Source organism: Phacochoerus africanus, chromosome 7 (assembly GCF_016906955.1).
Source record: "Phacochoerus africanus isolate WHEZ1 chromosome 7, ROS_Pafr_v1, whole genome shotgun sequence".
NCBI classification, from domain to species: Eukaryota; Metazoa; Chordata; class Mammalia; order Artiodactyla; family Suidae; genus Phacochoerus; species Phacochoerus africanus.
In genome coordinates, this window is record NC_062550.1 from 48,741,090 (window position 1) to 48,759,364 (window position 18,275).

An 18,275-nucleotide genomic window follows, 5' to 3' on the forward strand; every position below is an offset into this window, starting at 1 on the left:
TCTCAGCACTGATGGGTGAGCCCAGATTTTCCCAAAATGGCCACCTTCAGAGAAACACACACTGATGAATATTCCCAAGAGCTTTGCCTCCAATGCCCTTCTCCACAACAAAACACATTCACCCCCTGTTTTCCCAGGAGATCCACCAGTAATTGCAGTCAGGTCTGACCCAGATTCCTATGGAGACTTTGCTTTGCCCTGGGACCCGGTGCATGTGAAAATCTGTGTGCCTTTCAAGAATGAGGTCTACATTTCCCCCAGTCCTGTGGAGCTCCTGCTCAAAAGCCCCACTGGCCTTCAAAGCCAGATGCTCCCAGGGCTCTTTCCCCGAGTGCCAGTTCCCCAGGCATGGGGATTTGATGTTGTTCTCAGAATTTTCACTCCTGTAGATGAGTCTCTGTGATACGGTTATTTTCCAGTCTGTGGCACGTCCCACCCTGGAGGTATGGGGTTGCTTATATCACATAATTGCCCCTCCTACCTCCTGATGTGTCCTCTTCTTTGTCTTCTTTGGTAGGATATCTTTTTGAAAGTCTACAGTCCATTTCATTGATGGTGGCTCAGCTTTTGGTTGTAATTTTGTTGTTCTTATGAGAGAAGTTGAGCTCTAGTCCTTCTTTTCTGCCATCTTAATCCCATCTTGCTAAAATCTTGAGAAAGAAGATCAGGGTTGGTGGCATCAAACTTCCTGACTTCAAATTACATTACAAAGATGTAATCAAAAGAGTATATTATTGGCATTAAAAAAAAAAAGATATGTAGACCAATAGAACAAAAAGAGAGCCCAGAAATGTACTCAAGCATATATGGTCAATTATATTTTGTTAGGGGCTCCAAGAATACACAATGGGGAGAGAATAGTCTCCTCAAAAAATAGTGGTGGGAAAAACAGTTATCCACATGGAAAGAATGAAACTGGATCTTACCTTACATTATACACAAAAACCAACTCACAAAATAGATTGAAGACTTAAACATAAGACCTGAAGCCATAAAACTCCCAGGAGAAAACATGAGGGGGAATTTCCTTGACATTTGTTTTGACTATAACTTTTTGGAATGACACCAAAGCTCAGGCAAAAAAGAAAAGCAGAAATAAAGAAGTGGGACAACATAAAACTAGGAAACTTCTACATAACAAAGGAAACAATAAACACAATGAAAAGATAAACAATAGAATGGTAGTAAATATTTGTAAACCATATATCTGATAAGAGATTAATTCCTAAAATATATAAGGAACTCATACAACTCAAGAGTAATAAAACAAATAACACAATTAAAAATGAGCCAAGGACCTGATTAGGCATTTTTCCAAAGAAGACATATAAAGACCAAGTATATGAAAAGGTGTTCAGTATCACTAGTCATCAGGATTATGCAACTGAATCATAATGAGATAGCACCTCACATCTGTTGGAATGCCTATTATTTAAAAAAATTAAAATAAAATATGACAAGTATTGGTGAGGCTGTGCTGAAAACAGGACACATGTATGCTCTTTGTGGGAATATAAATTGGTAAAGCCATCATGGAAAACAGTATGGAGTTCCCTCAGAAAACTTAAAATAGAGCTTCTGTATGATTCAACAATTTCTCTCCTATAATATGCCTGAAGGAAATGAATCTCATTTAATGCCTTGAAGAGTTATCTGTGTTCCCATGTTCATTGCAGCATTATTCACAATAGCCAAGACGTAGAAACCATCTAAGTGTCCATAAATGGGTGTGTGTTTGTGTGTCTATATATGATCAAAAATTATTCAGCCTTAAAAAAGAGAGAGAGAGAGACTCTGCCATTCGCAGCAACATGAATGAATTGGAGGACCTTAAGCTAAGTGAAACAAACCAGACACAGAATGAAAAACCTTCATGATCTCATTTACATGTGAAATCTTAAAAAATTCAAATACTTAGAAGGAGAGAGTAGAATGATTGTTTTCAAGTGTGAGGAGGTAGGAGAAATGCAGATATGTTGGTCAAAGTGTATAAAGTTGCAGTTATGTAGGATGAATAAGTCTAGTGATCTCATGTACATCATGATGACTATAGTTAAAAACATTGTGTTGCATTCTGGAAGTTTACTAGAACAGTAGATCCCAGGTATTCCTGTTACCAAAATACATGATAACTATGTGAGCAAATAACATGTTAATTAGCTTGACTCTAGCAATCCTTTCACTATGTACATGTACATCAAATAGTTATGTTGTACACCTTAAATATATACAGACTTAATTGAAAAAATAAAATAATGAAAGTTTCTCCAAAAGATGTATTTTAACATATTAATGCAAAAGATTGTTTATCTTAAAAAATAAATGACTAAGCAATTTTAAAAAGGCAAACCTATTGGCATGACAAAAATAATGAAGATGTGTCTCTAGGTGTTAACCTTCAAGGCAAATTTTTGCCTATGGTTTGCAATTATTTGAGGTATGTTTGAAATTAATGGTAAACTTTTATTTTAGTGACAATGTAGGTGCTAAGGGAAGTTTAGGTCTACTTTACTTCTTATTATTTTTTATCAAGAATAGTTGATTTACAAAACTGTGTGTTAGTTTCTGGTGCACAGCAAAGTGACTTGTCAGGATAGGTAGATGATTTTCATACTCTTTAAATGAGACTACGAAAAACTTTCTTTTAAAATGAAATGTAATAGCCCCCAGGCAATATTGGCATCCAAATTAGTAAGTAAACTGCTCCTTATAGTTGAAATATATCTAGATTTAACATATACATATGATGTCCAACAAATATTCAATCACTTTCAGCTCTTTTGAGTGATCCAATGAATTTAATTAGATTAAAATAGATATTGTGGCAAAGAAAACCAAAGTGGCATATCTTCACCATTACATCCAGTTACCATATCAAATCTACAGATTGCCCTACAAGCAAATTTCCACTTTGAGAATTTGTTTACCCAAATAAAATGGAATAATTGTGCATAATGTTATAGAAGCTCAAATAGTTTTTCAAGGATTGGGAAAAACCTCTGTTTTACTTTTTTATCAGCTCTGCCACAAATATAAAAGAGGCATTTTATAGGTATTCTAGGTATTTCTAGAAAAATCCTGGAATTAATGTGATACCCTGCTGGGTGAAAGAGTTTGCTTTCCTTCATTTTAAGAAATAGCAGACCTGTTGATAAAATCATTAGCATACCCACTAAAAATGCTGAGTTCAAAAAAGCAAAAGTTGGAGTTCCCGTCGTGGCGCAGTGGTTAACGAATCTGATTAGGAACCATGAGGTTGCGGGTTAGGCCCCTGCCCTTCCTCAGTGGGTTAACGATCCGGCGTTGCCCTGAGCTGTGGTGTAGGTTGCAGACGCGGCTTGGATCCTGTGTTGTTGTGGCTCTGGCGTAGGCCAGTGGCTACAGCTCCGATTCAACTCCTAGCCTGGGAACCACCATATGCCGTGGGAGCAGCCCAAAGAAATAGCAAAAAGACAAAAAAAAAAAGCAAAAGTTTTTTAAAAAAAGCAAAAGTAAAAGTTCTGAGGCTCTTTAAAAAAAACTGTTAGGTTAAATGTAATTTATGTTAATGGAAACTGGATAGTATAAATCTCTAAAACTGTGTTAATCTAAATATATTTGCTACTATACTAGATGTGAAATATAATCACTTATAGGAAGAGAGATATAGAAATCATTTTTAAAAAATTTATTCAAACAAAACACAGGCAACTTTGTTCATAAACGTATGATTTCTGAGAAACGTGACCACCCTTGAGAGGAAACAAATAATGACCAAATCCTTATATGTGCTTTCTTTTCTTTCTTTCCTTTCCTTTATTTCCTTCCTTCCTTCCTTCCTTCCTTCCTTCCTTCCTTCCTTCCTTCCTTCCTTCCTTCCTCCCTCCCTCCCTCCCTCCCTTCTTTCTTTCTTTCTTTCTTTCTTTCTTTCTTTCTTTCTTTCTTTCTTTCTTTCTTTCTTTCTTTTTCTTTCTTTCTTTCTTTTCCTTTCTTTCTTTCTAGTTGAAAAAACCTCATATTCAAGGGTTTTTGAAGATTATGTCTCAGAATTTTCTTTACAATTTTTACAATGTTACCAATCTCTTCCATGGGGCTATTTTCAAAGTATAATACAATATCAAAATGGAAAGTGTATGTGAAAAAATAATTCTCATACCAAAATTTGTAATACTTCTAAAAAAACTTCTAAAATTTGCAACTCAGAGTAAAAGAATTAAGGGTAAATATAACTAATAATGTATGCACAGCTACTTGAATTTGTTATAACCTGTACGCTATTGCATGTAAACTATTTTGTTCAACTTAAATTTTTGGAAGAATGATCTTAGTTGTCTCTATCAGTTATTCTAAGATTCATAAGGAAATAAAGAAAAATTAAATGGGAAAACCTTAGAAGGGGAAATTTTTTGGTGAGCTTTCCAATTTTTTTCTGCAGGTATTTTGGAAATGAGCTTGTGTTCATAGTTTTATCTTAATGATTATTTTTTAAAGAACAATGAAGAAGTGGTGTTTATGTATCAGAGCACTTACACATATTTTAATGTTTGTGAGTATGTGTAAGATAGCATTAAAGTTATCATTTATTGTCTATCAACTGAGGAATGGATAAAGATGTGGTGCATATATGCAACGGAATATTACTCAGCCATAAAAAGAATGAAATATGGCAGTTGCAGCAACATGGATGGACGGAGAACTTATCATACTAAGTGAAGTTAGACAGTGAGAGAAAAACATCATACAATGTCATTTATATGTGGAATCTTAAAAAAAAAAAGGATACAAATGAACTATTTGCAGAACAGAAACAGACTCACAGACTTTTAAAAACTCTTACCAAAAGAGACAGGTAGGGGGAGGAAGGGATGGACTGGGGGTTTGGGATGGAAATGTTCTAAAATTAGGTTGTAATGGTGTTTGTACATCTATAAATATAATAAAATTCACTGAATTATTTTAAAAATCATTTACTTCTTCTACTGTCTGAATTCTTACAGCAGGAATAGGTACAATTTGAATAATAAAGAAGGAGCACAAATTAAGATATATGGGACAGTCTATCAAGCATAAGATAGGGATCTAGGACTTGCAAATGACATCTACAAAAAAAGGCAAAAATAAATTCAAAAACAAAAACCTCTACACACAAAAAAATGTCATTCAATATAGCTGTGTTTTGTGTGTGCCTGTGTGTGATTCTGGGCTTCATCTACCATAACAAAAGAGAATTGTTAAGTGATAAACACTGATGGTGCTGATGGCAAATAGGAAAATACATTGCTCTTGTAGGAAGGGAAAATGTAATCAGAGCCTGATTTTTGCTCAGTAGTTGTAACTTTTATAGCTGTATATTTGTGATTAAAAAAAAAAAACTTTCTTAAAATTCCTGCATTAAAAATGTTGTATTATAAATCTGAAGCTCTCTAGATTCTATCCCATTTATATTTCACTGCAACAATGTTTGCTGGTTTTTTTTTTTTTGAGACAAAATTTATTAGAATGTCAAATATTGGGTTAGAATAGATCACACTGTATTTAAAACTAAAGAAAAATTAAATAAAGCTTTTATTTCCAATATTATCCTTTCCGATGATCTGAAATTTGTAAGGATAAGAAAAGTCATTTTCTCATGAAATTTTAGTCTGTTGAGACTCTAAAATACCTCTTAGTAATTAGAAAATAATTCCAAAGTAATTAGAAAGTTGCTTTGAGATATTTGGAAAAAATTTGAGAAAAACTACTCTTGAGTCTGTTAAGTTCTTCAAGAAAGTCTAAGGGGAACAAGATACTCTGAATCTCAGCAGTAGATGAGTAAAGAAATGAAGTGACTATTAAGTAATGAGTGAGCAGATGAGAGGTAATGTGTGTTGACTGAACTCCTACTTCACAGCTAAACTGAACTCCTACTTCACAGCTAACCACCTGGAAGCAAATCCCAGCACTGTCACCACCATGTGATTCTGGACAGGTTCCTTACCTTCCCAAGCCTCAGTCTCCTCATTTTTCTTCAATGACAGAATTGTTATGAAAATGAATGTAATGAGGGAATCCTTGAGAATCTTTCAGTGAAGTCCCCAGCATGGAAACTATTTTTCATAAAAATGCAAGAACGTCATTTGCCTTGTTCTTTCTCATTATCTCTTGAGGGTCCAGTAGAGTTTTCCAGCGACTGTATCATGTGAGATATCACAACAGATTGGATGCCAGAGATGAGAATCCAGCTGTCTCCTATTAAGCCAGACATTAAAAAGATTGACAAAATACGAAAGAATACCTCTCCTCTCATGAAACTGTTTTGTTTTTGAAAATGTAGTTATTGTTTAGAAAACTATGCTCTTGGTGTTGGCATGTAATGGGAATGTTAACTTTATTTTTAAACAAATTAATATAAAATATTTTTAAAATTTCTAATTTTTAATTTATAAAACAGTAATAGAGTCAATTACCTGTGGATATAACCCACATAAACAAAAGCTCTTTGACTCTTCAATATTTAAAAGCATAATAGGTCCTGAGACCAAAGAGCTTGAAAACTATGTTTAAATCAATTGCTTGACAAATTTCTTTCTATATAACTAGATTCACAAGTCAGAAAATATTTCTGTTAAGCTATGTAGCCAAAATTTGCTTGCGGAATATGTAGTAAATATAGCTATATATTTTCTTCTACTTTTTAATAAATTGTTGAGAGCAGAGATTTTCAACTCTGGCTGGCTGTGAAAATTATTAGTTAAAAAAAAAACCTGCTGTTTAGGGCCTCATAGCCTACCATTGATATTTTGTAAAAGCTCTTTGCATGGATTAAATTTATCTTTAAATAATGGCCTTAAGAATTACTTTACCTAAGTAAGCATCTCATCTCCCAAAACAAAATACCCCCAATTCTACTTTCTATTATAGCTGTGTAGGTTCATGGGTAACTTTTCAGTAGATCCTAAGCAGTCCTAGGGAAACGCCAATATGTTAAGCATTTTTCATTCTGGCCCCCTTGGGATGTAGCAGATTGTATAAGTGTTAATCTAGGTTAACTGAATAAGTGACTGAATGAGAGAATGCCTAGTCAAAGACTTCTGTTTACTTTGTAGTGCAAGCAGAATGTCCCAAGTGGTCCACACAGTACAGGGAGTGTCTGAGGCAGAAATGACCATTCAGAAACATAGTGGCCGAGAGAACACAGCTCACAGGGAGAAGTCCGGTAATGAGAGTAAAGCCAGAGGACAACTTTGGCTGGCTGCTGATCTGTCACCCACTGCCTCTTGCATGAGATCTCAGTAGAGCCTCCCTCTGCTTTGACGTCTCAGTGAAAATATCATTCTCTGGAAAACTTGAACCAAAAGGATATAGCTCTTCATCAAAATTCCTTGAATTAACCCATACTGCCACTTAGAAGCAAATAAAGTTTAGGAGGCCATTCCTGAAGTCCCAGCACACAGACACTCAAATACCAACACCTCCTCTTTAGCAGCCAAGCTTTTATGGAGGGACTAGAGGAGTGAAGTTTGTTTTTGACAGAATATCTTTATTGAGACAAAATATGCATACCAGAAATTCACCCCTTTAAATTGTATAACCCATTGTTTTTTAGTATATTCACAGAATTGTGCAAACATAATCAACCTTAGAACAAATTTGCCACCCTAATAAGCCCAGCCCATATACCTTAACAGTCAATCCCTATTATTCTTCAACTCTCTCAACCCCCATTCTAAAATAAATAGACTGCCAGTTATGTCTCCAGCAAATTTGGTTTTACTCAAGATCAGCAAAAAATTACAGTTTGGGATCTGTAAATATGGCAAGCCATGTTCAATTCCCCTAAATCAAGAAAAGAAAACCCTTAAAGAGGGAAAGAGAACTTTGAGAAGGCTATGGTAAAGAGAGTCCATCGAAAAAATTAAGAGTTCAAACTATAGAGTCTTCTCATTGACTGAGTTATGAGAGTCTGTCATTGGCTGAGCACTTGAAAGAGGAAGTCTCTCTTCTTCCCACTGGGCTCTGCTATCATAAGGACTGAGAACTCCCCATTCTGGCTTCCTGACTTTATTTTTCTTTTTGTAATTATTTTAATTTTTTTCAATTATAGATGATTTGCAGTGTTCTGTCAATTTTCTACTACACAGCAAGGTGACCCAGTCATAAATACATATATACATTCTTTTTTTCTGACTTTTAATATTCCATCACAAGTGGCCAGACATAGTTCCCAGTGCTATACAGCAAGATCTCATTGCTTATCCATTCCAAAGGCAATAGTTTCAAACTAATAACCCCAATTTACCAGTCCCTCCAACTCCCTCTCCACCTTGGCAAGCAGAAGTCTGTTCTCCATGTCCATGATTTTCTTTTCTGTGGAAATGTTCATTTGTGCCATATATTAGGTTCCAGATATAAGTGAAATTATATGGCGTTTGTCTTTCTTTTTCTGACTTACTTTACTTAGTATGAGAGTCTCTAGTTCCATCCATGTCGCTACAAATGGCATTATTTGGTTCTTTTTATGGCTGAGTAGTATTCCATTGTGTGTATATATACCACATCTTCCTAATCCAATCAGCTGTTGGTGGACATTTAGCTTGCTTCCATGTCTTGGGTATTGTGAATAGAGTGCAATGAACATACAGATGCATTTGTCTTTTTCAAGGAAAGTTTTGTCTGGATATATGCCCAAGAGTGGATTGCTGGGTCATATGTAGTTCTATGTACAGTTTTCAAAGGTACCTCCATACTGTTCTCCACAGTGGTTGTACCAACTTACATTCCCACCAACAGTGAAGGAGGGTTCTCTTTTCTCCACATCCCCTCCAGCATTTGTGATTTGTGGACTTATTAATGATGGCCATTCTGACTGGTGTGAGGTAGTATCTCATGGTAGTTTTCATTTTCATTTCTCTAATAATCAGGATTCTGACTGTTATGAGGTGGTATCTCATGGTAGTTTTCATTTGCATTTCTCTAATAATCAGGATTCTGACTGTTATGAGGTGGTATCTCATGGTATTTTTCATTTGCATTTCTCTAATAATCAGGATGTTGAGCATTTCTTCATGTGCTTGTTGGCCATCTGTACATCTTCCTTGGAGAAATGTCTATTCAGGTCTTTTGCCCATTTTTCCATTGGGTCGTTGGCTTTTTTGCTGTTGAGTTGGATAAGTTGTTTGTGTATTTTAGAGAGTAATCCCTTGCTGGTTGCATCATTTCAAACTATTTTCTCCCATTCTGTAAGTTATGTTTTTGGCTTCCTTTGCTGTGCAAAGGCTTGTCAGTCTGATTAGGTCCCATTGGTTTATTTTTGCTTTTATTTCTATTGCTTTGGGAGTCTCAGCTGAAAAAGCATTTGTGAGGTTGGTATCAGAGAATGTTTTGCCTATGTTCTTTCTCTTCCAGGAGTTTGATGGTGTCTTGTCTTACATTTAAGTCTTTCAGAGATTTTGAGTTTGCTTTTGTGCATGGTGTGAGGGTATGTCTAGTTCCATTGATTTGCATGCAGCTGCCCAGGTTTCCCAGCAATGCTTGCTGAAAAGACTGTCTTCCCCCCACCCCTTTTTTTTTGTCTTTTTGCTATTTCTTGGGCCGCTCCCATGGCACATGGAGGTTCCCAGGCCGGGAGTCGAATTGGAGCTGTAGCCACCAGCCTACACCACAACCACAGCCACAGCCACGCGGGATCCGAGCTGCATCTGCAACCTACAATACAGCTCAAGGCAACGCCGGATCATCAACCCACTGAGGAAGGGCAGGGACCGAACCCTCAACCTCATGGTTCCTAGTCGGATTCGTTAACCACTGCGCCACGACGGGAACTCCTCTTTTTCCCATTTTATGTTCTTGCCTCCTTTGGTGAAGATTAATTGACCGTACGAGTCTGGCTTTCTTTCTGGGTTCTCTATTCTGTTCCATTGGCCTGGCTGTCTGTTTTGGTACCAGTACCATGCTGTCTTGATGACTGTGACTTTGAAATATTGCCTGAAGTCTGGAAGAGTTATGCCTCCTGCTTGGTTTTTGTTCCTCAGGATTGCTTTGACAATTCTGGGTCTTTTGTGGTTCCATACAAATTTTTGGATTGTTTGTTCTAGATCTGTGAAAAATGTCCTGGGTAATTGGATAGGGATTGCATTGAATCTGGAGATTGCTTTGGGTGGCATGGCCATTTTTACAGTATTAATTTTTTTACCCCATGAGCATGGGATATCTTTCCACTTCTTTACATCTTCTTTAATTTCCTTGACTCATGTTTTATAGTTCTCAGCATATAAGTCTTTTGCCTCCTTGGGTCAGGTGTATTCCCAGGTATTTGATTTTTTGGGGTGCAATTTTGAAAGGCATTGTGTTTTTGTATTCCTTTTGTAATATTTCACTGTTAGTATGCAGAAGTGCAACTGATTTCTGAATGTTAGTCTCATATCCTACTACTTTGCTGAATCTGTTGATCAGTTCAAGTAGTTTTTGGGTTGAGTCCTTGGGTTTTCTATATATAGTGTCATGTCATCTGCATGCAGTGACAGTTGTACCTCTTCTCTTCCTATTTGGATGCCTTTTCTTTCTTTCGTTTGTCTGATTGCCATGGCTAGAACTTCCAATACTATGTTGAAGAACAGTGGTGCTAGTGGGCATCCTTGTCTTGTTCCAGATTTTAGTGGGAAGGCTTTCAGCTTTTCTCCATTGAATAGTATATTTGCTGTGGGTTTGTCATAAATGGCTCTTATTGTGTTATGTTCCCTCTATACCCACTTTGGTAAGAATTTTGTTCATGAATGGATGTTGGACATTTCAAATGCTTTTTCTGCATCTATTGAGATGATCATGTGGTTTTTTACTTTTCTTTTGTTAATGTGGTATATGATGTTGATTAATTTATGTATGGTGAACTATCCTTGTGAACCTGGGATGAATCCCACTTGGTTGTGGTGTATGATCTTTTTGATATGTTGCTGGATTAAGTTGGCTAAAATTTTGTTGAGAATTTTTGTGTCTATGTTCATCAGAGATATTGCCCTATAGTTTTCTTTTTTCGTGGTATCTTTGTCCAGTTTTGGTATTAAGGTGATGGTGACATCATAGAGTATCTTTGGGAGTGTTCTTTCTTCTTCAACCTTTTGGAAAAGTTTAAGGAGGATGGGTTTAAATTCCTCTTTGTATGTTTCAGTAGAATTTGCTTATGAAGCTATCTGGTTCTGGACTTTTATTTTTAGGGAGTGTTTTAATGACATATTCAATTTCATTTCTAGTGATCTATCTGTTCAGTTGATCTATTTCTTCTTGATTCAGTTTTGGCAGGCTGCAAGTTTCTAGAAAATTGTCTATTTCTTCTAGGTTGTCAAAGTGAGTTTATTTCAATTGGGGTTTCTGTTGTTAATTTTTACATTCCTCCCTTTTGATCAAGCTCTTTCTCTGAAAGTGTACATTGATCAAGTCAGATTTTTCAGTTTCAGTAATTTTTTCCCTCAGCATCAGGAAGGACATTTCCTGAGTGTAGTGTCCCACATCAGAGGGAAAGTGCACAGATAGAAACCTACAGAGATCACACAGGAGTGACAAAGATCAGTAGGATTTATAACTCACAAGACACTTTTTATCTAAATACTTGTTATCAAATTCATAGATATTGGAGATCATATGAAATTTTATGTCATCATCAAAAGTTGGCAGACCAATTTAGTTGGAGGGCATTTAATTTTTTTTTGTTTTTTTGCCAATTGAGTCTTAATAATGCCATTAGTTCATTCAGCTCAACCTCACTATCAGAAAACTGATAGCGGTAAGCATAGTGACAGTATTGTAAAACCAGCCAGTTGACACAGAACGGGCTGAAGTATCTGATCAGTAAAACGGTTTCCATGATCACTATGAAGTTGGAGAGGAGTTATTCAGGGGGGAAAGTCTTTTCCAAAAGGATTTTATCCACAGAATAAGCAGTAGCCTTTCTGCTAATGAAGGCCTCAGTTTAATATGAAAATATATAGATTGGTCTAAAACATATTTCTTTCCATGAAACAACAGAAGTTGCATGAAATTGCTAGACTTCAAGTGTCAGTTTAAAATGTCCATGAGCAGTACAAACAGTTTTCCCTGAGCTGTGTGCATAGGCACTTTTTGTGAACATTCAAATTTTTATTTCCACTGGACCTAAGGAAGCCACAATTCTTCTACAATATTCCAAAATCATGAGCTACTGTGAAAGCATATCTACTATCAGTGTAAATATTGGTGGCTTTATCCAATTTTATCCACTTATACTTGGATAAAGTACAAGTCCATGAAAGAATTTATAATCCAGCCTGCTGGGAAAATTACTATAGATAAATATGCTTCATAGAAAGGATTTGCAAAATCATACCCAGCATGATATTGTCATTCTTAAAATCAGAACCATAGGTGAACCATAAGAAGTTAGTATTACCCAAAGTAATTTCCTGCAGATTATAACAAAAAGTCAGGAGATTATCCATCAGCTTTAACCAATCCTAAGGGAATTCATCAGTGATGGAGAGGAGAAGAGTAGCAGGATTAAGATTATTACAACATAAAAGAGTTATATGAGAATCAGTTAATTAAAGGACTTCATAGGAGTTAAGGTGGTTGGCTGAGAATTCAGGGGAGCTTCTAATGCATGAGGTACAAAAATGGTTAAAAGGGATCCTTTGATGGTTTTCTTGGTGGTCTTGGCCAAAAGGTAGTAGTTGTAATGGCACTAACGCAAAGGAGTTATCCATGTGCCACAGAGTTCAGTTACTGTTTATAATATCCTATGGGTCAATGGTTGTCCCAATGTTTTGGAATAAGTACCCCAAGGTCATTCCCGTCCTTTTCCTACACAAAAAAGAAAAAAAAAAACAATCAATGGGGTGTCCAAGAGCAGGTAGGTTCATCAAACTCTGCTTTAAGGACTTGAAGGCTACATTTTCCTGTTCTTCCCATAAAATTGGGTGGGAGTTGTTTTTGTTGAGTAAAACATCCGGAGGTTTGGCCATAAGAGAATAATTTGGAATCCAATTTGGGAAATAACTATCCCAAGAAAACCTTACATTTGGCATTTCGTTTTGAGTTTAGGGAAACTGAAGACCCCAGGAAGTTTACCTGGATCTAGCTGGAGCACTTATTCTGATATCAGATGCCCCCAAAATATCAAATCTGGGTTTGGATAAACTGCAATTTTTCCTTGGCAACCATGTTCCCTTTAAGGCCAAAAAAAAAAAAAAAAAAAGCTTTAGCAAGTGGATGCTGCGTTCCTGTGAGGAGGCTTAAGAAGGAGAGAAAAGAAGCAAAGCATCCACTTGCTTCAACAAAGTAGAACCTTTAGGGCACTTCATATCACCCAGGTCAGCCTTCAGGATCTGTGAGAAATAAGGACTCTCAGTAAAACCCTGAGGTGCTTAAATTTGTAGCAATCTCTTTTCCAAGCTCCTGTCTCTTTGCAATAGAGGGTTTTTGTTTCATTTAGGGGCCTTCATTTGCTGAAATTGAAGATTAAGAATTTTAGCAGTCTTCCTCTAGGTGACTCATTTAGAGTTTGAGAAAGCATATTTGCCAGATTAACTCAGTCGGGAATGGACATAGTTTTTGATTCGACCCTTGTTCTTTTTACTAGAAGGGAAAGGCCCCAGTCCATTAATAAACAGAATTAGAAGCTACATGGATGGAATCATACACTAAAAGAAGACCAGAATTTAAAGAATAATAATAATCTAAAGTTGATTGTAATAGTCAGGAACAAGTTCTTCAAATTTTTTTATTTTTTATTTTCCTTTTTTTTAACCTTTTATTATTTTTTTTTCCTACTGTACAGCATGGTGACCCAGTCAGACATACATGTATACATTCTTTTTTCTCACATTGCGTGTTCCATCATAAGTGACTAGACAGAGTTCCCAATGCTACACAGCAAGATCCCATTGCTAATCCATCCCAATTTTATTTAAAAAATTTTATTAATATACTACTTGATTTACAATATTCTGTCAATTTCTACTATACATAAATGTGATCCAGTCATATACATACATTCTTTTCTCATACTATCTTTTATTATGTTGTGTCACAAGTGATTAGATATAGTCCCCAGTGCTATACAGCAAAACTGCATTGGTTATCCATTCTAAATATAATGTAAGTTTGCATTTATCAAACCCAAACTCCCAGTCCATCCCACTCTCACCTCCCCCCAACTTTGCAACCACAAGCCTGTCCTCTATGTCTGTGAGTCTATTTCTGTTTTGTGGATAGGTTCATTTGTGCCATACTTTAGATTCCACAAATAAGTGATATAATGGTATTTGTCTTTCTCTTTATGACTTATGTCACTTAGTATGAGAATCTCTAGTTCCATCCTTGTTACTGCAAATGGCATTATTTTGTCCTTTTATATGGCTGAGTAATATTCCACTGTGTATATGTGCCAGATCTTAATCCATGCATCTGTCAATGGACTTTTAGGTTGTTTCCACATCTTGGCTATTGTGAATAGTGCTGGCTATTGTGAATAATACTTCAATGAACATAAGGGTGAATGCATCTTTTTAAATGAGAGTTTTGTCCAGATATATGCTCAGGAGTAGAATTCCTCGATCGTATGGTAGTTCTGTATTTAGTTTTCTGAGGTACCTCCATAATGTTTTCTATAGTGTTTGTACCAAGTTACTTTCCCACCAATAGTGTAGGAGGGTTCCCTTTGCCTCACATCCTCTCTAGCTTTCGTTATTTGCAGACTTATTAATGATAGCCATTCCAATGGGTGTGAGGTGGTACCTTGTGGTAGTTTTAATTTGCATTTCTATAGTATTTAGTGATATTGAGCTTTTTTTTTTCATGTGCCCACTGACTATGTACATGTCTTCTTTAGAGAAATGTCTGTTTAGATCTTTCATTTTTCATTTGGGTTTTTTTTTTTCTGTTGATTTGTAAGAGTTTTTTGTATGTTTTGGAGATTAAGCCCTTGTCAGTTGCATCATTTACAACTATTTTGTCCCATTCTGTAGGTTGTCTTTTTTATGATTTTCTTTTCTATACAAAAGCTTGTAAGTTTGATTAGGTACCATTGGCTTATTTTTGTTTTTATTTCCACTGCCTTGGGAGACTGACCTAAGAAAAATTTGTACAGTTGATGTCAGATAATGTTTTGCCTATGTTCTCTTCTAGTTTGATGATGTCTTGTCTTACACTTAAGTCTTTAAGACATTTTGAGTTTTTTTTTTTTTCATGGTGTGAAGGTGTGTTCTAGTTTCATTGATTTACATACATCTGTCTAGTTTTCCCAGCAACACTTGCTGAAGAGACTTTTTCCCATTTTATATTCTTGCTTCCTTTGTCAAAGATTAATTGATCATAGGTGTCTGGGTTTATTTCTGTGTTGTCTATTCTATTTCATTGATCTGTCTGTTTTTGTACCAATACTACACTGTCTTGATTACTCAAGCTTTGTAATAATGTCTGAAGTCTCAGAGAGTTACGCCTCTTCCTTGTTTTTTTTCTTCATTATTACTTTAGCTATTCTGGGTCTTTTATGATTCCATATAAAATTTTGGGGTTGTTTGTTCCAGTTATGGAAAATGTCATGTTAATTGGATAGGGATTGCATTGAATCTGTAGATTGCTTTGGGTAGTGTGGCCATTTTAACAATATTAATTCTTCCAAATCAGGAGCATGTAATATCTCCATTTCTTTGAATCCTCCTTAATATCCTTGATTAATGTTTTATAGTTCTGAGCATGTAAGTATTTCACCTCATTGGTCAGGTTCATTCCTAGGTATTTAATTTTGGGGGGTGTAATTTTGAAAGCTATTTTATGTTTATATTCCTTTTCTAATATTTCGTTGATTGTATACAGAAGTGTAACTAATTTCTGAATGTTAATCTTTTGTCCTGCTACTTTGCTGAATTGATTGATCAGTTCGAGTAGCTTTTGTATGGACTCCTTTGGGTTTTCCACATATATTTTTATGTTATCTACATAGAGTGACAATTTTACCTCTTCTCTTCCAATTTGGATACTTTTTGTTTGTTTGTCTGATTGCTATAGCTAGGACTTCCAATACTATGTTGAACAAAAGTGGTGAGTGTGGGCATTCTTGTCTTGTTCCAGATTTTAGTGGGAAGGCTTTCAGTTTTCCTCTGTTGAGTATTGTATTTTCTGTGGGTTTGTCATAAATGGCTTATATTATGTTCCTTCTATACACACTTTGATAAAGAGTTTTTATCATGAATAGATGTTGGATTTTGTCGAAAGATTTTTCTGCATCGTTTGAGATGATCATGTGGTTTTTGACTTTTCTTTTGTTAATGTGGTATATGACATTGACTGATTGGTGTATGTTGAACCATCCTTGTGTACTTGGGATGAATCCCACTTGGTCATGGTGTATGATCTTTTTGATATGTTGCTGGATTAAGTTGGCTAAAATTTTTTTGAGAAATTTTGTGTCTATATTCATCAAAGATATTGACCTAAAATTTTCTTTTTGGTAGTTATCTTTGCCTGGTTTTGGTATTAGGGTGATGATGGCTTCATAGAATGTCTTTGAGAGTGTTCCTTCTTCAATCTATTGGAAAAATTTAAGGATGGGTAAAAGTTCTTCTTTGTATGTTTGGCAGAATTTTCCTGTGAAAGCATCTGGTCCTAGGCTTTTGTTTGTAGGGAATATTTCATTACATATTCAATTTCATCACTAGTGATCAGTCTGTTCAAACGATCTATTTCTTCTTGATTCAGTTTTGGCCAGTTTTATGCCTCTACGAAGTTGTCCACTTCTGGATTGACAAATTTGTTGGGATGTAATTTTTCATAGTAGTCTCTTATGTTCTTTTGTATTTCTGCAGTATCCACTGAGATTTCACCTTCTCCATTTCTTATTTTCTTTATTTGCATTCTCTCTTTCTTTCCCTTGCTGAGTCTGACCAGAGATTTGTCAGTTTTGTTTATCTTTTCAAAGAGCCAGCTCTTGTTTTTACTGTTTTTTCCTGTTGCTTTTTTTTCATTTATAATGATTTTTATTTTTGCCATTATATCTGGTTTACAGTGTTCTGTCAATTTTTTAATGTACAGCATGGTGACCCAGTTACACAAACATGGATACATTCTTTTTACTCACATTTTCATGTTCCATCACAAGTGACCAGACATAGTTCCCAGTGCTATACAGCAGGATCTCATTGCTTATCCATTCCAAAGGCAATAGTTTCAAACTATTAACCCCAATTTACCAGTCCCTCATATTCCCTTCATCTCCCCCTTGGCAAGCAGAAGTCTGTTCTCCATGTCCATGATTTTCTTTTCTGTGGAAATGTTCATTTGTGCCATATATTAGGTCCAGATATAAGTGAAATCATATGATGTTTGTCTTTCTTTTTCTGACTTTTCTTTTTGTCTATTGCTTTTTTAATCTCTAGTTAATTGATTTCCTCTCTGATCTTTTTAATTTCCTTCTTTTTGCTGACTTTAGTTTTTGTTTGTTCTTCTTTTTCTAATTCTTTTAGGTGGTAGGTTAGTTTGTTGATTTTAGATTTTTCTTCTCTTCTGAGGAAGACCTCTATGCCTATGAACTTTCCTTTCAGAACTGCTTTTGCAGCATCCCATAGATTTTGAATTATTATGTTCTCATTGTTGTTTGTCCCAAGGTATTTTTTAATTTCCCTTTTGATTTCCTAACTGGCTCATTTGTTTTTTCAGTAGCATGTTGTTTAGTCTTCATTTAGTCAGTCTTTTCCTGTGGTTGATGACTTGTTTCATGCCATTGTGGTAAAAGAAGATGCTTGAAACAATTTCTATAGTCTTAAATTGGTTGAGGTTATTTTGTTCCCTTGTATGTGGTCAATCCTAGAGAATGTTCCATGTGCACCTGAAGAGAATATATATTCTGTTGGGGTTTTTTTGGGGGGGTGGTAATATTTTGAAAATATCAATTGTTCTACTGTGTCATTTAAGATCTCTGCCACCTTGTTGATTTTCTGTTTAGGGGATCTGTCCATTGATGTGAGTGGGGTGTTGTCTCCTACTATCATTATATTCCCATCAGTTTCTCTTTTTATGTCTGTTAATATTTGTTGTATGTATTTGGGTGCTGCTATATTAGAGGCATATATATTAAAGAGTGTAATATCCTCTTTTTGAATTGATCCTTTTATCATTAACTAGTATCCTTCTTTGTTTTTCTTTACAGCCTTTGTTTTAAAGTCTATTTTGTCAGATATGAGTATGGCAGGTCCTGTTTTCCTGTCTTCCATTCACATGAAACATCTTTTTCTACCCCCTCATTTTCAATATTTATGTGTCTTTTGCCCTAAGGTGAGCCTCATGTAGGCAGC